Raw genomic sequence first — 22,665 nt, forward strand, 5'->3', positions numbered from 1 at the left:
AATGGAAGGAGACCCTCATTGTTATACAAAATTACATATAAGAGGTTGTGAGGGGAATGGGAAAATAAACAAGGAGAGAAATGAATTACAGTAGATGGGGTAGAGAGAGAAGATGGGAGGGGAGGGGAGGGGGGATAGTTGAGGATAGGAAAGATAGCAGAATAGAACAGTCACTAATATGGCATTATGTAAAAATGTGGATGTGTAACCGATATGATTCTGCAATCTGTATTTGGGGTAAAATGGGAGTTCATAACCCACTTGAATGTAATGTATGAAATATGATATGTCAAGAGCTTTGTAATGTTTTGAACAACCAATTAAAAAAATACACACACACAAAAAAGAATTTCTAGAACCTGGTACCTTTTGCCTTTTACTTGTCACAGCATCAAATTTTGTATTTTCTGGCATGAGTACTTTATTTGATTAACCCACTAAGTCTCAAGTTTTCAATTCTATATAGGACAATAAGATATTATGGGTAAATATGCAAACTTCTCCAGATTCCTTGAGGACAGAGATCATGTCTAATCTTATTCATCACTGTATCCCAAATAAAATACAATAAATGTTAGCTGAATGGAAAAAAAAAAAAGAATTCAACTATGTTCTTACTGTTTTCCTATCTGCTTGAACTGTCCATTTCTGATAAACATGTACTGTTATCTTTTAACTGTTATAGATAACTCATCTTTTTCTGCTTATAGTTCTATCCGTTTTTTGCCTCATGTAGTTTGATTTTCTGCTGTTGGACACATGCATTTGATTATTTTTATATTTTTGAGGAGTTGGCATCTTTATCATTATATAATTTCCTTCTTCATCCCAGATGAATTTCTTTATACAAATTCTGCTTGATCTGCAATTAATATAGCTACTCTTTCTTTTTTAATGTTATCATGACATATCTTTCTCTATCCATTTACTTTATAATCTAGATGTGCCACTATACTTAAATTGAATTTCTTGCAGACAATATTCAGCTGTTCTGGGTTTTTGATCCACTCTAACAACATCTGGTTTTTAATTGATACTTTTGGACAATTGACATTTAAAGTAATTATTCATGTAGCTGAATTAACATTTACCATGATCACTATTTTTTTTCATTTGTTTCTCTTGGTTTCTGCTCCTATTTTTGTCTTCTCCCTTTTGTGCTTTTTTGTTTGTTTTGTTTTCTGTTTGGTTGTGTGTGTGTGTGTGTGTGTGTGTGTGTGTGTTATTGGAGATTGAACCTAGGGCCTCATGCATGCTGTGCAAGTACTCTACCACTGAGCTATATGACAAGACCTTTAAAAATTAATGTTTTAGACAGAATCCTGCTAAGTTGCCTAAGCTGGCCTTGAATTGGGATCTTCCTGCCTCAGTTTCACAAGTAACTGGGCTTACAAGTATGTTCTATGGCATCTGACCCCTTCTGTAGTTTTAATTGAGAATATTACACAAGTTTATTTTTACTTTCTTCTTAATACATCATTTATGCATCTTTCTTTTACTTTCTGTCATTCTTTTTTCTTTTTGTTGGTGGTTAGTTACATTTATAAGTAATTATATCTACTTTCAAATAACATTATACCACTGCATAGGTACCACAAGTAACTACAACAAAATCATTCTAATTCTTCCTCCCACTTATTGTATCATTGTTGTCATTCATTTCACTTATATATAAGCATGTGTTAGCATACATATGAATAAGCATACAGAATCAAATACATTGTTGCTGTTTTTGTTTTAAACATACCACCATTAGTTCAACGGATAAAATACAAAAAAAAATACTTTTATCTTCATTTATTTCCTCTCCATTGTTCTTCCTTTCTTTATGAATATGAATTTCTGACCTATATAGTTTTCCTTTTCTCTAAAGAACTTCATTTTTGTGTAGATTTTGTACCCAAATCATCCTCAATTTTTATTTGTCTGAGAAGGCCTTTATTCCTTTTCAACTACTGAAGGACAATTTTGCAGGGTACAGAATTCAGAATCCTATGTAGGTGGTTTGTTTGTTTGTTTGTTTGTTTGTTTGTTTTCCTCAGTACTAAATATTTTGTCCTTGCTTGTATGATTCCTGAGAAGTTAGACGCAGTTCTTTTATTTACTATTCTATAAGTAAGTTGTGTGTGTAGGTTTGGGGGGAGTTCTTTTGTTTTCTTTTAAATCTCTACTTTCTTTCAGTATTTTGTCTACATTTTTTGATTGTCTGCAATTTTAATATAATATGCCTTACTTTAGTTTTGGGTATTTATTCTGCTTGGTGTTCTCTGAGCTTCCTAAATCTGTAGTTTGGTATCTGACTTTAATTTGGGGAAAATTCAGTCATTATTGCTTCAAATATTTTTTCTCTTTCTTCTGTTTGGTTTTGTGTGTTTGTGGGTTTGTGTGTGTGTGTGTGTGTGTATTGTGTATACATTTTTGTTGTTGTTGTTCCACAGTTCCTGGATATTCTATTCTAGTGGGTTTGGTTTTGTTTGCTTGCTTCTTTTCTTCTCTCTTTTCTTTTCAGTTTTTAGATGTTTCTATTGTAAGATCTTTAATCTAAGATTCTTCATCAGCCTGTCCAGTCTACTAATAAGCCCATCAAAAGCATTTTTCATTTGTATTATGGTATTTTTTCTAATTTTTTTTCTTAGAATTATTTTTCTTAGAATGTATTTCTGCTTATATTGTCCATTCATTTTGCATGCTATCTGCTTTATCCCTCAGATTTTTTTTATCATATTTATTATAGTAATTTCCAATGCATGGTCTGATAATTCCAGTTTACCTGAGTCTGGTTTGATTCTATGTTTCTTCAAACTGTGCTTTTAGTCTTTTAGTGTGCCTTGTGATTTTTTTGATAATCAGTCGTGAGTTTTCCAGCAATAGGAACTGCTAAAAATAGGCCTTTAGAAAGGTAAGGTGTTGGGGGAAGAAACACATTCTATAGTCCTGTGATTAGATGTATCTTGGAACGAGCTTGTGCCTTTGAATTGTGAATATCACAAGTTCTTCTCAGTTTTTCCCCTCTTAGGTAGGACAAGATGGTTAGAGTTGGCTGAAGGTTTTTCCCTTCTCTCAGGTGAGTAAGACTCTTATAAAACCACAGCAGGGTGGCCTCTGGTCAATTAATGTCCCTGAGGACTGACCTTGATAAGAACAGAATGCCCTGGTCTATTTCAAAATGGCTATTTTCCTTCTTCAGAAGAAAAGCATAAGGGGCTTTTCCTCCAATATTCACTGTGAGAACCTGGTCAAGTACTTAGAGGTAACACTCACATAAGTGTATGCACTTCCCTATGGTCACACCCCACGGAAGTTTTAACTCGAAAAATTGTCCACACTGAGCCTCCAGCAATTCATCAATCACTGTTCAGGCTCTCCTGCACCAGCACCAAACTTCCTGTGGAGGTTTCTGCACCAGTAAATTGTGACTATCTATATTCTCCTGATTCTCTCTGTAGTTTTGAGGGTGGCAGTCAGCTTGTGACCTCTCTTCTCTTCTAGATCTAAGGAGAGTTATTGGATTTTCAGTTTTTCAACTTTTTCCTTTTTCCTTTAATAGAGTGACAACTTCCAAGCTCTTTACAAGCTTGACCAGAAACCAAAGTCTATTTGTGCATTTTCAATACCCCTTCATCACTTGGAGTTTGATCCAGCCTGTTTCACACACTAGCCACAAACCCCTGGGTCACTGTTTTTTCACCATTGTAAACCAGGGCACTCTCAAGTCACATTGGAAGATGTGGGAAGTAAAGTTAGTGTAAATGGCATTCTGTGAGGCCCCTTTGTGCCATCTAGTCTCCCGTTGTTGTTTTTAATTTACTCTTTAATTACAGCCTTAAGTTACAGCTCCCCAGATGATTTCATTTAGCAGGAGTTTGTTGACAAATTCAAATAAACTCACTTCATAAATAAGACTCATAAAGAATGCCTTGTATTGAGGGCTGGGATTGTGGCTCAGTGGCAGAGAGCTTGCCTTGCACATATGAGGCACTGGGTTTGATCCTTAGCACCCATAAAAATAAGTAAATAAAATAAAGGTATTATGTCCATCTATAACATATATATATATATATATATATATATATATATATATATTAATGCCTTGTATTGAAATACCCTCCCTCTTGTTAAAATATTTCACTCCAAGACAGAATGACTTCACTTTGTACCCTTAATCTTCATGGTCACAAAGTACTAGGGAGACTTGATCAAGTCTTAGTGTGGCCAACCAGGGTATTAAGGGCTTTAGGTGCATGAGTTAACTTATATGTCTCTATAACACTACCTTAGAGTTGTTGAAATTCAATGCTTAGCAAACTGTTCAGTAAGAAGGGCATGCTCAAGAAGTGGAGACCATTATTAAATCTTCTCAACCACCTTATGAATTACTAATTGTTATTATCTCTACAGATGAAAAGAGAGACATTGTGGCTGGGTTTGTGGCTCAGTAGTAGAGCACAAGCCTGACATGTTTGAGGCACTGGGTTTGACTCTCAGCATCACATATAAATAAATAAATAAAATAAAGGTCTATTGACAACTAAGAAATATATATATATATGTATATATATTTTAAAAGCGAGAGAGAGAGAAAGAAAAGAAAAGGTAGACATTAAGCCATTCCCCAAGGTCACCCAAGTGGAAAAGCCAGGCTTGGAACCCATACTCTGGCTTAAAAGCCCAAGCTCTTAATCATTGTTTTTATGACTTTGTTAAAAATTTATTTTAGATTCAGGTAGACAAAATAATTTTATTTTTAATTTTAGACTTCTTGTCTAAAAATTAGACAAGAATTTCTACATTGGAAAAATAATCTTTCTCCACTTAAATTCATTTTTCAGAAATAATTATGTGAATTAGTTTATAACTATTTAATGTTGTCCTTAACAGCATTGCAATAAAGGGAATAAAGAACAGACAATTACTCAATGCCATGGAAGTAAATGCATGGTTTGTCCCTAAATATCTTCTCTCAAAAGACAAATACTCTCTTCTGCTAAGATTTTTTTTCTTCTGTTTGTTTGTTTTGACCTGGTTATCTAGATCACAATAACTGTTTTAGCGTGGGTCATGGACTGTAGATACTAGAGGTTGCAAGACAAGATTGATTGATTTGGCTGACTCTGTGCTGGTTAATGGACAGACCAGGGCTCAAGTTAGATCCTGCAGTGTTCTTCCCACCTGAGGGTGCATTTCACTGATGCTCAGAAAAGTTATACCACAAAATGTTGTAAGCAAATGTCAAAAGATTAGTAAAGGGGAGGCTATTATATGTTCATGTTGCTGATGTAAGTTGGTTATTATTATATTTAAAATCATATGAAATGAGAAACAATCTACATTGACAGAAGCAGTTCAAAGGTGGCAAGAGGGTCAGGAAAGAGGTGCATAGAGGAATTACAATATGGCAGAAGAAACTTTTGGAGTGATGGATTTACTCATTATAAAAAAATAATAATAATAACAATGCCTATAGTAAAACTTTTACTTGCCAGACTCCTTACTCTGAGTATCAAAACACTTCACAATTCACCCCTAATTTCTACACATCTGCTATGATCTTATTATTTATGTATTCCCAAAATTCATGTGTTGAGACCTAATCACCAAGCCAATGTGATGAAGTCCTTGAGAGATTAGATCATAAGGGATAGGCTCTAATGAATGAGATTAATGCCCTTTAAAGGGGTCCCAAAAAGCCAGCTTCCCCTTCCACCATGTGAGAACTCATAATGTGCCACCTTTGAGGAACTGGCCCTCTCCAGACACTGAAAGCGCTGGTATCTTGATATTGGACTTTACGGCATTAGCTTGTCAGCTCAATAGCTCTTCTGATTCATATTTGTATTTCTTATGATGCCTACCATTATTATCTTGCTAATGCACTGATTGTGTTGGCTACTGCTATTTCAAGTTGCAAGTAACATCCTGGCCTTGAACTTCTTTTTTGTTTTCAATTTTTTATGTTAAACATAATAATGGGGTTCATTTTGACATAACATGCATGTATGGAATATAATTTGACCTTGAACTTCTTAATTTCTGTTTATAACTTAAAGAAATGTAAAGAATGGGAGTAATTGATGGGGTTGGCTCTGTATTTAGATACTCATTATTTAAACTTTGTACCCTTAATCTTTATGGTCACAAAGTACTAGGTAGACTTGATTGAGTCTTAGTATGGTCAACCAGGGTATTAAGGGCTCTATGTGCATGAGTTATATATCTCTATAACACCTTTAGAGTTGTAGGGCTTTGAGATGTAATGTTAAGCCATTTATTTGTTCTTTTAAGGAATGAACTCCATGCAATTAACTTTCCTCTTAGTACTTCCTTCATAGTGTCCCAGAGATTTTGATATGTTGTATCTGTGTTCTTATGCACTTCTAAATTTTTTAATCTCCTCCTTGATGTCTTCTGCAACCCATTATTCATTCAGTAGCATATTATTTAGTCTCCAGGTGTTGGAGTAGCTTTTATTTTTTATTTTATCATTGATTTCTAATTTCATTCCATTAAGATCAGATAGAATGCAGGGTAGTACCTCTGCTTTTTTATATTTACTAAGAGTTGCTTTGTGGCTTAATATGTGGTCTATTTTAGAGAAGGATCCATGTACTACTGAGAAGAAAGTGTATTTGCTCATTGAAGGATGAAATATTCTATATGTGTCAGTTAAATCTAAGTTATTGATTGTATTGTTGAGTTCTATAGTTTCTTTGTTCAGCTTTTATTTGAAAGATATATCCAGTGGTGAAAGAAGTGTGTTAGTCACTCAAAATTATTGTGTTGTGGTATATTTGACTCTTAAACTTGAGAAGAGTTTGTTTGATGAACATAGCTACTCCATTATATTTATAATTGTTATGTCTTGTTGGTGTATGGTTCCCTTGAGCAGTATGTAGTGTTCTTCTTTATCCCTTTTGATTAACTTTGGCTTGAAGTCTACTTTATTTGATATGAGGATGAAAACCCCTGCTTGCTTCCACAGTCCATGTGAGTGGTATGATTTTTTCCAACCTTTCATCTTCAGTCTGTGAATGTCTTTTCCTATGAGATGAGTCTCTTGAAGGCAACATAATGTTGGGTCTTTTTTTTTTTAATCCAATCTGCTAGTCTATGTCTTTTGATTGGTGAGTTTAGGCCATTAACATTCAGGGTTATTATTGAGACATGATTTATATTTCCAGACATTTTAGTTTATTTTTGGTATTTAATTTGACTTGGTTTCTCCTCTGATTAGTTTTTCCTTTAGTGTAATACCTTCCTCTGCTGATTTTCATCATTGTTTTTCATTTCCTCTTCATGGGATATTTTGCTGAGGATGTGCTGTAGTGTAGGCTTTTTAGTTGTATATTCTTTTAATTTTCTTTTAAACATGGGAGATTTTTATTTCATCATCAAATCTAAAGCTTAATTTTGCTGGATATAAGATTCTTGGTTGGCATCCATTTTCTTTCAGAGCTTGGTATATGTTGTTCCATGATCTATTGACTTTGAGGGTCTGAGTTGAAAAATCTGCTGAGATATGAATTGGTCTCCTCCTATATGTGATCTGATTCCTCTCTCTTATGACTTTTAAGTTTCTATCCTTATTCTGTATGTTAGGCATTTTCATTATAATGTGCCTTGGTATAGATCTGTTGTAATTTTGTACATTTGGTGTCCTGTAAGCCTCTTTTATTTGGTTTTCCAATTCATTCTTTATGCCTGGGAAATTTTCTGATATTATCTCATTGAAGAGATTGTGCATTCCTCTATCCCAATAATTCTTAGATTTCATCTTTTGATGCCGTACCACAATTCTTGGATGTTCTATTCATGGTTTCTTACTATCTTCTCTGTGTGATCAACTTTATTTTCCAGATTGTATACTTTGTCTTCATTATCTGACATTATTTTTTCCAAGTGATCTAGTCTGTTGGTTATGCTTTCTATTGAGTTCTGTATTTGGTTTATTGTTTCCTTCATTTCAAGGATTTCTGACTTTTTTCCCCAGAGTCTCTCTTTCTTGAAGTAATCTTTTGCTGTATTTGCTCTCTTATCTCTTTGTTGGAGTGATCAATTTTTGCCTGTATTTTCTCATTTAGGTCATTCTTTAATTCACAGATCATTTTAATTATGAGCCTTCTGAACTCCTTCTCTGACATTTCACCAACTTTGCTGTCCATAGGTTCTGTTATTGTAGTATCCTGATTTGTTTGGGGCACTATCCTTCTTTGGTTTTTTACATTGTCTATGTGTCTTTGTTTCTTGTAGTGTGGATCTGAGATATTGCAATTTCTACCCTATATTCTTGTAGTACCCGTGCAGATTGTCTACCTCACTTTGATGTTGGGCTTCCAGACCCTGCTGGTGTTCCTCAATGTATGCTACTGGCAACTTCTCTTTTAAAAAAGAGAAAAAGTGTTGGGGGTTTAGTTGGTGGAATCAAAGAGTGATGTAGTCTGGGTCAATAACAAAAATAACTATTTAGTGAGTAAACACTGAAGTCAAAATCAATTATGCCCTTCAGTCATAGTTTAAAGTTCATCAAGACTAAACTGAGGCAATATGAGAGGCTCCTGATTCCTACAGCCAGCATATTCTTTAGGAAAGTGGGTTAATTTCATGTTCGTCTCAGAGAACAATCAGAATGCATGGAAGAAAGAGCCCATCTTTTAGTTTCTTCTAATGCTAACAATGAATGAGAAAAACAAATAAAAAATAGAAGGGACATTAAGAGAGAGCTGAGGGAAGAAATTCAGAGTCTTGTCACACATGAAGTTTAGGAAAAGTTCTTCTTAGGGAAGTACAAATGAATTTGTTACCAAATGAATTTGTTCTTCCTTAAGAAGAACTCTGTCCCCACACTAAGGGTAAGGGGTGGGGAAAAAGAAAGGAGAAGAACAACATTGCTATAAACTTAACACACAACTGAAGGTGAGCAGAGCCAGTGTCCTCTATAAGCTCAAGTTGAAGACAGACTGTTCTGAAGACTTATAAAAGGCTCACCCCCATCCCAGTAGTGAAAACATCTTTTGGAAAAGTACACAAATATATATAGAAGTCCTTTACAATCATTGCAAGGATTTTTTTTAAACTTATCAAAAATCACTTGAACACTTGAAAAGGTCAAGAGTGGCATAGTACCAAATAGGGGTGGTGCCAAAAAGTCCCTTGATGGTGAGTGGGAACTCCCTTGGACCATCGACACTGAAAGAGTGGTATCTGGAAGGCTTGGGCAAATTTGGTGGTGAACAAGCAACATACACTTGAGGGACTGGCCTTGAGTATGATGTCCTCACTCTGCCAGGAAAAAAGAATCTTCTGTGCACATGGAGTGATATTGACAGCATCATTCACATTCGCTTTTAAATAATAATAAACAGAAAACAGAATGAAATCTGATATAAAAATGCAGAACCTAGAGCCCAGTCAAGTAGGAAGAAATCTTCACTTTAGGATTGCTATTGGCTGAGGCAGGTGAGAGGAAGTCCTCACCCAATATTCCTGTGTCCTTTTGTGAGGATTTGCAGGACTCTCTGTGTGGGTGACAAATGTTTTTAACCACACTGGAGCTATTTTTATGCAGAATGTGGATAGCACACTGCCCCTTGATGATTCCTTCCCAACCCCCATGGAATGGGTGAAACAGTAGCTATAGGACTTCTTGCATTTGGGGAAGTGTTTCTTCCTTTCTCTGTGATCAGAGAAATAGTTATAAAGAACCCTAGTCATGGGGCAAAGCAGGAACTCTCTCTGGTGATTCTCATCTCTGCTTTATCAGACCTGCAATAACTAAGAAAGAAAAAGAAAGGTGGGGAAAATGTAAGAACAAAATTTTGGGGAACAGGAAATGTCAGCCAGCTCACCTCAGAGCCTCTTGATTAGAAGCTAGGGTGGATCATGCCTCATTTTTTTCCCCTCTGTTAAAATGTTAGATATTAAGAAACAACTTTGTAGCAACAGGCATAAAGTTGCCCGAATTGTTTTAACCATTCCTCAATAGCCCCCTGTGACACAGGAGGTGGCAAAATATTAAAAGAACATTTTCTTTATTTGTATTTAATATATGTGGGGCCAAAGGGTACATATTATTCTCTATAGTGCCAAGCACTTGGAAATGGTGAAAAGAAAAAGAAAAAGGAAAAAAAGCACAGACAGCCAAAAGCCCTACTTTTAGGACTGGGGAATGGGCCAAGGACAAATTGCTCAGTGAGCCCCACCAACACTTAATCACAGGTGAGGAGGGAAAGTCAACTGATCATCAGGGATAATCTTTTTTTCTTTTTCAAATAATTTATTGGGTTTTGCTTTCAAACCATGAAATCAACAGTGAGACTTGCAATAGGCCAAATAATATTGAGATATATGCCGACTTGTGAAAACCCAACACTGCCCCCCCCAACCCTTCCCTGCCTTCCAGGTAGCCATTACTAATGATTTGGCTAATAGTCTATCTATTATGCTTAATTAAACTCAAGCAAACATATATATCTGTATCATCTTCTGATCTTATTTTCTTTATTCCATATAGAATCCATTAAGAAGTTCTAGTAGCAATATTTTCAAAATACATCCAGAATCAGACCACTCCCCCTCTCCATGGCCACCTCTCAGGTTGAGTGTCACCATCTTTGGTCTGGGTTATCTTAGAAGCCTACTAGGTTTTCTCCCTGTGCTCTTGGGGACTTTTGTATGTTTGTTTTTGTTATTTTAAACAAAAGCAGCCACATCCCTCCCCTGCCCAAATCCTCTAGTCAGTCTCATTGGTTTCAAAGTCAAAGTCCAACTCTTCCCCACAAGCCCTGTCCCATGGCCTCATCTCAGTCCACCTCCTGCTCCCTTGCCTGTGTATTCCAAGCTCCAGCCTGAGCCCCCTGCTCACAGTTCTCCAGAGACCACCCCTGCTTCCCTCAACCAAGGGCTTCACCATGCCTGATCCTCCCTGTCTGGAATACCCTTCCTTTTGACCAAATGTCATCTTCTCGGTGTGTCCCACTCTAGAAATTCTATTTTAAATATAAAATGTTGTTCCCTTCTCCTTCCCCCTGCCTCCACGTTTTTTTCCCAGTTGTAGTCACCTTACAACACACTATGAAATTTACTTCATATGCTATATTTAGTATTCATTGTTCTTCCCAACTAGAATGTTTGCAGATATTTTCATATATTTGTACAAGTATTTCAAATGCCCAGATCTGTTCCTGGAATAACAATAAATTTTGAATGACTTAAGAAAATTATTTTTGCCTAATTATTGAAAATTCTTGCCTGGTCTTCTTTAGATTTATGTCCTGAAATTTATTCATGCTTGATGGGGAACTAAACAATAAAACTCCTGACAAAGAAACTAAATATGTCACATGGAACAGAATGAGCAAATTGTAGGAAACAGTGGAATGAAGAAGCTGCTTTCTGCAGTTATGGAGGCCTCCAGCATAACATATATAAAGCCTTTTCAGATTATAGTAAGGGCCACTTCCTCCGTAAGCATTGTCTGGTGTCACTGGGACCATTGGAATGCTGGGAATATAAAATAATAGCAGAATAAAAATGCAAAATATATCTGAAAAAATAATTTATGTCAAACCTCATGAGTCAGGGATCATACCTGTTAACTCTTTGGTCCTTCTTTAAGCGAGCTTCCTAAGACCTGAGTGCTGTCAATGCTGATTCTACGTGGATGTGGGGACTGACACAGCCATATTAGGAAAGGTAATGATGAGGAATGCTCAGAGGCTAATGTGAGACCAAACCCCACAGACCAGACACCTTTGTCAGAAGTCATTTTGTTCTGTCCCACTCTCCGTGCTGTGCAGTTTCCAGGGAAACAGTAAAGGGTTGTGGATACAACAAGGATGCGGTGGAATTAGAATACCCACGCTGCTGGGGGAGTTTATTTTGGTTATGGAGAGAGAGGAAATACACTCCAGAAATTATTGGGATCACTCTCATGTCTCCAACAATCTATAAATATAAACACCAGGGGTTCAAAACTCTCTCTTTGCTGGGGCTCTAGAGCCTTGAAAGACAATTGAGTCTGGCTAAGAGAGAAATTCAGCCCACGGGCCACACAGCTGAAATAGAAGGAATCCACTCAGTGGTTCAACACAGAACTGGTATTTGAAGGGTCTCTCACCATCCAGGCATAGCTCTCTTGCTCCAGGCTCTCCTCTTTCCTCTGGAAATCAAAGACTTTTGATTTATACAGATTAGCACACAATTACCTCAGGATTAGCCCCCAACAAGCCCATCACATTGTCAGCTTGACCCTTCCTTTCACCATTTAGTTAAATAGCAGCCCAGAGTCTCAAGTTCTTGCAGATCCCCAGTCCCACCTCTTTCCAAGGGCTGTGGCCAGGAGGTGAGAGAAGGAGTGGAGTGCAACAAGGGCAGGGGATCTATCACTGGCTGTTGCCCTGGCAACTTGCTGTTGAGTGAAAAATCCCAGTGGGGGTGGCTGAGTGGCACCCATATGTAGTAAATCTTGCTTTCATTGGTTTATTCATTCAATTCCCCCAACAAATACTTATTAAACACCTACTTGTGTTACCCAAATTGTGCCACCATGAAGCAACTAGTTTTGCATCTATTTAAGGATGTTGTGGAACCTTACAAAGATCCATAAACAAAGACCTGCCCTCCATGATCATCTGCTCTTGCGAAACAGATGGAGTACCTATGTTCATGTGACTACAAATTACTCATTGCATAGGAGGAATGTAAAAAAAATGTTATATGATAAAGGGATGTCAGAGAATGTCTGCCCACCTTGGGCTTCAGCAGAAGATGGAATAGGGGGAGGATCAAGGTATAGATAACACAAAAACTACACTTAGGAGGTGGATCCGCTTCTGAACCACAGAAAGGAAAGACAGAAGAAGGGACAGAGGAGAGACAGTGCCATTTGTTCTCACATCTGAGAGAAAGCAGCTGGAACCAGGGCCAGCTTGTGGAAGCCTAGAGAAGCAGAAGTCTGACCCTATCCTCACACTAACTCTCCACTAGAGTATCTTCCAGAGTCAGGCTCCACCCACCCCATCCCATTCTCACTTCCTCTTTTTTTTTTTTTCCTGAAAATGGGGAGCTGTAAAACCAGATTCTTCCACCTGCCTGTTTCTTCTTTAAAGTGCTTTCACTCCCAGCCCTCTTCCCTTCAAGGGCAAATACTCTGCTCTCAGGAAATGACTCATACCAACGTCTACATTATCAATATTGACACAGCATGTTACCTCTAAGCAGACTGTGCATGTTACAAGATAAGACGGCTTTATTAAAACAAATGACATTGGATCTCAGACCACAGGGTCCTTGGAGGAATAGGGCGTGAATGTTGCCAGGAAGGTTAGCACTCCCAGAAACTCCCACCTCATCTTGAGATGGAATCTACTCTTCCTTCTTCGTGTATATGTTGGGAGTTTTCCCTCCACCAAATGCAAGCTCTCAGGGGACAGCATGGCACATCTTGCTTATATGTTTACATTCAGCTTCCAGAATGAGGCTTGGGCTGCAGAAGACACTCAAAAAAATGCTTGTTAACCATTTAGTAAATACTGTCTGTTCCTAATGCCCTGCAGCACAGCTCTGCTAAACCAAGGAAAAGGAAGGGAGGAGTGAAAACCTGAAATTTTAAAAATAAATACAGTTTTATTTTACTTGAAGTACATGTTTGTTGTTGAAAAAAACTAAGTGCATATAAGGAAAAATAAGAAAATAAAAAGCATTCATTATTCTCTCCCTAGGGTTAATGATGGTTAACATAGTTATGTCAACACATCCAGATTTTTACCTATACCTATAACTATGCATACAAACATACACGTATGTGTACACACGCACATGTACTTTAATTAAAAAGCACATTCTACTGAATATTTTGTAGCTGATTTTTTAAATGTAAAAAATCATGAACATCTTACTGCATAATAACATATTCTATGTCCTTTTAAATGATTGTCTAATAAACTAGATTGCACCAAGATATACAAACAGACCCTTTTCTACAATTCTCTGTTGCTGGGCTTCAGGTTGTTTCCAACTTTTCTCTGTTACTTACAAAAACAGTAAAAAGTATCTTTGTCACTAAATATTTATCTTGTTATTTCCTCTTACAAAGGAATATATTATCATTGTTATCCTTAAAACATTGGCAATATTTATTACCTTCATTCTGTTCCAGACTCTTTACAAAACACTATTTAATCCTCCCTGCCTATTATTTACAGACAAGAAAAATGACTTTGGAGATGCTGAGTAATTTGTCTGAGATTACCATTAGTCATGTCATTGATTCATATTGCTAGATTGTCTTCTGGCTTTGGAATGCTTTAGAGAATAACCACAAACCTGTCCCTTCAGGTAAACCCTCCGCTAAGGAGAGGTTACACAATCTCCCATAGCAAACTAGTCCCATGTTTTATTATCTGTCAACATTTGCTTTCCCCTTGTGTGTACCAAAAGCTTTGTGATAATTTAATTACTTTATTCAACCTGGCAGTGGGGTGCCCATTGTCTTGCCCCCTGATCAGACTATATTCCAGAGAAACAGTACAGTCTAGGGCTCAGTGTCCTAAAACACAGGTTTGGAAGCTTATTTCATCTCTCCTGGTGTGAGGTCCTTGAGCACATCAGTTAAGTTACTCTAGCCTTTGCTCCCATATAAAACGGTAAAAATAATATGAATCTAACTTATCTCCCAGCACCATGATGACAGAATCAGCTGATAAAATTGAAGGAGTTTTGCATGCAGGGAAGAACAATAGGAATACAAGCCACTGTCTTCAATATCATTTAGGCCTTTGCTTTCTTAGACAGAACCACTTGCTTTTTGAAACTACTTCATGTGTTAAAAAAAAAAAAGCATATTTTATCTAAATCCATATAGAACACAGGGCACCATCTTCTACTTCTTTTATTGGTATCTGTTAGCAGCTAGAGTTAGGGAGCCTTGTTCTCTTAGGCCAACAACCAAGAGAGAAGAGGCCAAGACTGTGAAATGTAGGTAGATCCCTAGAACAGACTGGAAAAGGCAGAATCAGAAGCCCCAATCCAGGAATGTGCTCATTCTCCAGCAAGCAGAAATATCAGCACTTTCAGTAAGTAAAAGCTACCAAAAAGCAACAAAATAAAAGGTAGGAGAAAAAGGAAGATAGAAGAAAAAAAAAAACAGAAATCAGAAAGGAATGAACTGTGGTATTGGGAGACACTTGCTGTTCAGGGATTGGGGGTGGGGGTCACTTTGTGAGAAAAGCAATTGAAATTCAGAACATGCTGAAGGAAACCAGATCAAACATTCCAGTGCCCATATTCAGAGAATTGCACATTAGAGAAAATACTAACAGAGAGTACAAACCTGACCTGTATAAACCTGCAGGCGTCACGGATTGTTAAATTGGCATCTCGTTTTCCTAATCATTAAAATGAAGGAGTTAAATCATATACTTGGACCTTTGTAGTCCTAAATTCTACAATAATCAGCAGTATTTCATACCAAATTCCTTTGTCCTCTAGGCTGTGAAAATTTCTTGTCCTGATTCTAAAATGAAATCTCACCCTGAAGGGACAGAAGAATAGATTTATAGCTCCCAGTATGTTATTCAAGTTGATGTGGTCTAAAACACATTTCGTCTTCCTGGCAACCACGACACAGCAAGAAGTGAGGTTCTATAGGAGAGTCTCTAATACTGCCCACAGTGCCTAGGGGTCTTGAGAAAATCTACTGTGCAGAGTTTAATTTTTAAATTTAATTGCTGCTGGCTAAACAGTCATTCCCAAATGAAAAAAAAAAAAAAGAGGTTAATCTAATATAGGCTTTGAGACAAAGCAAAAGATTAAAGTCAGCTTCTCGAGAAGAATTCTAAGGGTAGCACACAGAGAAAGAAAAATGGATAATTGATACTAAGCACGACATGTCAGAAAAAAACTAGAGCACTTTCTAAATGGATCTATTCTCCCCATAATTTCTTAAAGATGCATTTTCCCCCAAGGATGGATATGAAACTAATGGCTTTCCTTCCCCCTTATTTAAATCAAGGAGTGGGATGTCATTTCACTGCCAAATTATCCCAACATTATTACTTGGCTTTCAAAAGGCAAAATGGCATGTTTCTATGAATGTATTAAGAATGTAAAAATGCAAGTGACTCTGCCTAATTTACAAAGCTCTTGGTGGAGGAGGGAAATGGGCCCAGAAAAGGAGGCCATGAGGTTCCATCTCGATTTTTCCCATTTTCCTGAAGATAAAAAAATAAAAATAAAATAAAAGCTGTTTGCATAGGTATCTTAGTTTTTTGCGTGGAAAACTGGGATTTGGTTTCCCAGCCCACCGTGTCAAACTGAAAAGCTTTCTTTTAAATCATTTAGACATGAAGTTGGGCAATGACGTCTGTGAAGAAATCCAATTCTTGGAACTAAATAGACAAAAAAAATTTTTTTTTAAACCGATAGGAAGCTACATGTCTGGTAAGTGGTCTTTTGGAAAGAAAGTTTTGGGAAATGATGGGAAGGTAATTAAAGTTAATGAAATGGATCGTTTCAATTACAGAAGCTGACCTGAGTTTGACGGAGTCACCCTCAGAGGTTCTGGTGTGGGAAAATACCCAGGAAGAGACTGAGTCCAGCCAGTTTTTTTTCCTTCTACTGAGGATGTAGAAGAAAAGCAAGGCAAGATATGAAGCCGCTCTTCTGGGAACACTCTGGAAAGGGGTAACAAGGGTGCTGAGATCAGGCCAGTTCCACAGAGAGAATCCCAAGAACAGAGAGGTGCTGTGAAGCATAGCAGAATGGGACAAAGGGAAGAAGCACAGTAGAACTGATTCCATTAATTGTGTCAGCCCTACCGTGTACAGGATTGTCAGTCTCTTCCATGAGAAGAGTCTACAGGCCTCCTAATAAAGCCTGTCCTGAAATCCCACAGATTTCCATAACAGCCTTGGGGTGAGGGGTGGGGATCAGTTCTTAGGAACGTTCAAATAAATTAAACCTTGATCCTTGATCACTCATTCATGTCTTGGAAAATTTTTACTTAACCAGAAATTGCCCACTTTGCAGGAATTCTGAAGAAATGATATGTTGTTATTTCCATTTTAATGGTAGAGAGAAGAAGATTGGGAAATTTTTCTGAAGAATTTCATTCATGTATGTATTTAGCAAGGGTTTATTGTGCAAGGTCCTATACTTGATGTGGAGAGTTTTAAAGAGGCTGAAGAGTATATGCCTGGCCTTGGAATCTTACCATCTATTTAGGGATCTATGTAAGACTCCAATGGTATGAGAGAGGATGTCTAACCAAAAGCAGGACATGAAACACACATGAAAAACAGAACTGATTCTAAGGGCTGTGAGAAGTAAGAGGAGAGAGACTTTTGAGGATGTTCATAGCTACCCCAAGAGAAGGGATTGAGTAGAATACTGCAATACTGAATGGGCTCAGAAGGTGACCAGCTAGGGAACACAAACTCACAATGCAGGAAAACAAGATGTGGCACAAGGAGAGCTCCAGAAGAAGAGTCACAGATGGGAACAAGACTGAACAGACTTACCCTCATCCTGCTAGCAAGGTAGTTTGGTGCAACAGAAAGATAGTAAACCATCATGGACAACTAGCTATTATGGGTTGGGCCCAATACAGTGACTTGGTATCTTTATTTATAAAATTAAAAGGGGGGAATTCTATAACACAGGATAATATGCATAGCAGTGAGCCTGACACACATTGAGATCTTCACACAAGTTCAGTCCAATCCCATGATCTCCAGATCCTTTGGTTCTGGCTCTACTTCATCCCCAGTAAGCCAGGAAGAGAAAGGATATTCACAAGTTCTTGGTTGACATCATCTATAAATCAATTGTTCAAACCATCTTTGGGAGAAGAGAATAGTGGAAGTATAAAGGCCACTCTGAATATTTCAGAGTAGAATATCTTCTAGGTTCTGTCTTTAAGAAAATCGTTATTTGAAGTAATATAGAATTTTATATACAAGCTCTGAATGAAGGGCACTTTCCTTTGCTGAAGTTAGCACTTGCAAATAGAAATGTTGATAGTAAATTAAATTTTGCATAGCTAGGATCATGTCCTTTTCTTTCTATTTAGTCTAATAACTGCTGTCCGGTTTGGTGGTTTCCTGGAGGTGAGTTACAATAATTCTCTGAGATTTACAGCTGTTTTTTCTTATTTTTGATCATTATTACTAAAACATAGTAATGTTTTAAGAGATGTTCTCTTCTATGCAGTCCAGATTCTCCACCAGCCCTGCATTCTTGAGTTCATGGAAAGATCCTAAAGGCCAGATGAAAAGAGGAAAGTGATTGATGAAAATTCTACTCTAAGTTGAATATCTGGCTATGTACCATCTTAACTGTACTCAGCTATATTCCTTGCTTCTGTATCTTACACATAGACTAGGAACTAATTCTGTCCCAGAGATTTTACACACCGTCTTCTTCCTCCTTTGATTATCACTGTCATTATCATTTAGTTGCTCTAGAAAAGATGATGGTCAATACTGTCGAAGGACCAAATTTCAACAAATTGAGTTTTATTTTTTTATACTTTTTTTTATTGTTGGTTGTTCAAAACATTACATAGTTCTTGATATATCATTTTTCACACTTTGCTTCAAGNTCCTCTATTCTGTACCATTGGTCCACCCGCCTGTTTTGGTACCAGTACCATGCTGTTTTTGTTACTATTGCTCTGTAGTATAGTTTGAAGTCTGGTATCGCTATACCGCCTGATTCACACTTCCTGCTTAGCATTGTTTTTGCTATTCTGGGTCTTTTATTTTTCCATATGAATCTCATGATTGCTTTCTCTATTTCTACAAGAAATGCCGTTGGGATTTTGATTGGCATTGCATTAAACCTATAGAGAACTGTTGGTAATATCGCCATTTTGATGATGTTAGTTCTGCCTATCCATGAACAGGGTATATTTTTCCATCTTCTAAGATCTTCTTCTATTTCTCTCTTTAGGGTTCTGTAGTTTTCATTGTATAAGTCTTTCACCTCTTTTGTTAGGTTGATTCCCAAGTATTTTATTTTTTTTTGAAGATATTTTGAATGGAGTGGTTGTCCTCATTTCCATTTCAGAGGATTTGTCGCTGATATACAGGAATGCCTTTGATTTATGCATGTTGATTTTATATCCTGCCACTTTGCTGAATTCATTTATTAGCTCTAATAGTTTCTTTGTAGAGCCTTTTGGGTCTGCTAGGTATAGAATCATATCATCTGCAAATAGTGATAATTTAAGTTCTTCTTTTCCTATTTTTATGCCTTTAATTTCTTTCGTCTGTCTAATTGCTCTGGCCAGCGTTTCGAGAACTCTGTTGAACAGAAGTGGTGAAAGAGGGCATCCCTGTCTTGTTCCAGATTTTAGAGGGAATGCCTTCAATTTTTCTCCATTCAGAATGATGCTAGCCTGAGGCTTAGCATAGATTGCCTTTACAATATTGAGGTATATTCCTGTTATCCCTAGTTTTTCTAGAGTTTTGAACATAAAGGGATGCTGTACCCTGTCGAATGCTTTTTCCGCATCTATCGAGATGATCATATGGTTCTTATTTTTAAGTCTATTGATGTGGTGAATAACATTTATTGATTTCCAACAAATTGAGTTTTAAAGAACTAGTTGGTTTTCATTAGCGATTCATGACCTGGGCCGCATCCCATCTGTGAAACAGAAAGACTTGCCTCTGAGCTAAGCAGAGGAGATGGTTTTTATACATGTGGAAAAGGCTGAAGAAGTGGAAATAGGAGCAGACTGTGGAGTGCTCAATCCTGCTATTTTTTCTTGTATGGGTTAAAGCAGCAGGGACTTCCTTATCACATTTGCTCATGTCAACTGTGCCCTTATTGAATGGTTGCTCTGAATGTTCTGGAGGTTGTTTGTTTGTTTGTTTTAATGGGCCTGTCTTTAAGTTTAGTTTGATTTTGTAACACCTAACATATGTGACTTCACTCTAGTTTGGTCTGGTCTACCAGGGCCTAACACAGAAGCTCAATCCAAAACAATGATCTCTCATAAATGCCATTTAGCAACACAAACTAAAAAGTTTGACCTTGGAATTCTGGATGATCCACTTAGAGTATGTAATAAGTATTCATTACAATGGGGCTTCTTGTCATTATAAAGGCTTAGAAATCTTAGAGCATGTCTTAGAAATTTGCCCTCCTTCAAAACTCCAGCTGCAATAAAATGCTCTAAGATACTTGCTCAAGTCTGGCCAGTTATTAAACAGCTATGCTTTCCTTTACTAGGGTTATAGCACACATGGTTTTCTCCATTATACTTTTAAATAAAAGTGCGATTTAAAATTCAAATTGTGTGTCAGGAAGAAAATGTGAAAAAAGAAATCTGAAACAAACAAAAATTGTACTTGAAATTCTCTCAGTAGAGTACTACATATTGTGTAATGGACCTTTCAAAGAGATCCTATGCTCATAACTGTCATTAACTAAGTCATTTTACAACTCTATAAGTTGTAGAGAACTGAGAGTAATCCAAATGAAAATTGAAGAGGAGATCAGAATTGGGGGACTCAGAGAAAGGAAGATCTACTAAGTCTGAAAAGAGAAGTGTCCACAACTGTGGAACTGTTGGGTGACAGGAAAGGCCGATGAACGAGTGGAATGCACAAGAAGCAACTCCTTAGCAATCCAGTCCTGGCCCTTGGCCCTTGCCCTTGTTCCACATCCTTGCCCTCAAAAAAACACGATGCAAAGGCAAAGTGCAAGTGTTCTTTAAAAAAAATGGTGTAAAATCACAACTACACCCTGACTCTACTTCTATTGTAGCCCCTAGCTATAAATATGTCCCTCTATAAATATTAACACCTCAGATCAAGGAGTTGCTGCTTCTTGCTGTATGAGGCCTGCATTCTCCCTTGAATGTGTCTCTGCTTTTCTAAATAAATTTCTGTGTCTCTGACTCATCCTTAAATTCACTTTTGTGATGTTTGTCAAGAACCTCATTCATCTGGAGTTGAGGTCCTCTCTAGGAATGCCTTGGATCTCTTCCAGTGACAAAAATAAAGATATAAAGGATTGTGTGCAGTAGAGATTCAATCAGTTTCTCCTTGGTGGAAGTGGTCAATTTGGCATGTATTAGAAAATGCAATTCACTATTACTTATTGTCAGTTTGTAAAACTGTTCTATGGATTCTCCTTTGGCAATCTTACTAGCTTCCTCATTAGCTGATAACTTAAGTAAAATATTTGACATGTTCATTTTATACTGTATTGGGATCATAATTTACCCACTTAAAAATTCCTTTAGCAATTGAAAAGTATTATAATAATTAATAACTAATTCTATACTGAAAAGAATAGAAAAACAATTTAGAGCAGGACTTTTCTAGCACATTTAAGTTGATAAATCCACTAATGATCATTTGTACCAAGTCCTCCAAAAATAATGACACCTTTCTGAATTCTATTTCCATGTGATCATTTTCCTTAGAAAATCTATAAATCATTTTTTGTTGTTGTTGTTGTTGTTTTCCTAAGGAAATCTTACCTGGGTCTTCCTTCTTCTTCTTCCACTGAGAATTATTTGCCCGTATAGTTCTGGACTTTCTCTTCCATCTTTATATTTCAGGCCCTGTATTTTCTCTTTTTTTAATCCTTCATTTTGAGATGCAAATCCAAAGCATATTTGGAGGAAGGGATTACAAGGAATCATTTTTTTAAGCCACTGCCAGTCTTATAATGTTTAATGGGGTATGTAATTCAGGAGTGAAGCACTTGCCTAGCCTGCCCAAGTCAATTCTCCCCTTTGCCCTGACTTGTGAGCTTGCCTAGGTATAGAATTCAGCACACCTGGGGGATGTGGCTCAGTGATAGAACACTTGCATGGTATGTGGGAGGTCCTGAGCTCAATCCCCAGCACCATCCAAAAAAAAAAAAAGTGACATGTAAAGAATTCCACATACCTTGCTCTCAGAGTACTTTCTTCCAAATGCCTCTTAGAATTGTAAACATGTTTCTTCATTGTCTTCTTGTTTCCCATTTTTATACTGAAAAAACAAATGCCATTCTTACTCTTATTCTTCAGGAATGTTCTGCTTTTTCTTCTGAAGGGTTTTAGAATTTTTTTTTTTTAATTTCCAATTACAGGTCATTTTGCTGTCATTGTACTTGGTCCCTTGATAGGTTCCTTCTATCAGGAGAATCAGATTCTTCTGCTATGAGGTGTTTACTGGTATTGTTTTCACACGTCTCTTTCCACAGGTATTTTGTTTTGTTTTGTTTGTACTGGGAATTAAATCCAGAGGTGCTTTACCACTTAGCGACATCCCCAGCCCTTTTTATTTTTATTTATTTATTTATTTATTGAGACTGGTCTCATTAAATTGCTGAGGCTGGTTTCTAACTTTTTTTTTTTTTAGTTGTTCATGTACCTTGATTATTTATTTATTTATTTATATGCAGTGCTGAGGATCGAATCATGCCTCACACATGCTAGGCAAGTGTTCTGCCACTGAGCCACAACCCCAGCCCTAGTTTCAAACTTTCGATTCCCCTGCTTCAGTCTTTTAAATCACTGGGATTTTAGTCATGTGCCACCACACCCAGCAGTATTTTTTTTTAATTTCTATTTCTGGAATTATTATCTGCTAGCTTGAGCCTCATCCAAGTTTCTTCTCTCTCTCTCTCTCTCTCTCTCTCTCTCTCTCTCTCTCTCTCTCTCTC

The 22,665-nt window shown here is 37.0% G+C and overlaps 1 long non-coding RNA gene across 2 annotated transcripts in view; it reads right to left on the reverse strand.

The window, feature by feature from the left end:
- Positions 1–22,665, reverse strand: part of LOC125617471 — a 94,939-nt gene that overhangs the window by 33,246 nt on the left and 39,028 nt on the right. The window contains exon 2 of one of the 2 annotated variants that reach the window (XR_007348497.1): positions 21,906–21,989. The exons of the other annotated variant lie outside the window; for it this stretch is intronic. This is a non-coding gene — a long non-coding RNA (uncharacterized LOC125617471). The remainder of the gene's footprint in view (positions 1–21,905; positions 21,990–22,665) is intronic. 2 annotated transcript variants of the gene reach the window in all.

The sequence above is a fragment of the Marmota marmota genome, unplaced genomic scaffold, assembly GCF_001458135.2.
Source record: "Marmota marmota marmota unplaced genomic scaffold, marMar, whole genome shotgun sequence".
In the NCBI taxonomy this organism is placed as follows: Eukaryota; Metazoa; Chordata; class Mammalia; order Rodentia; family Sciuridae; genus Marmota; species Marmota marmota.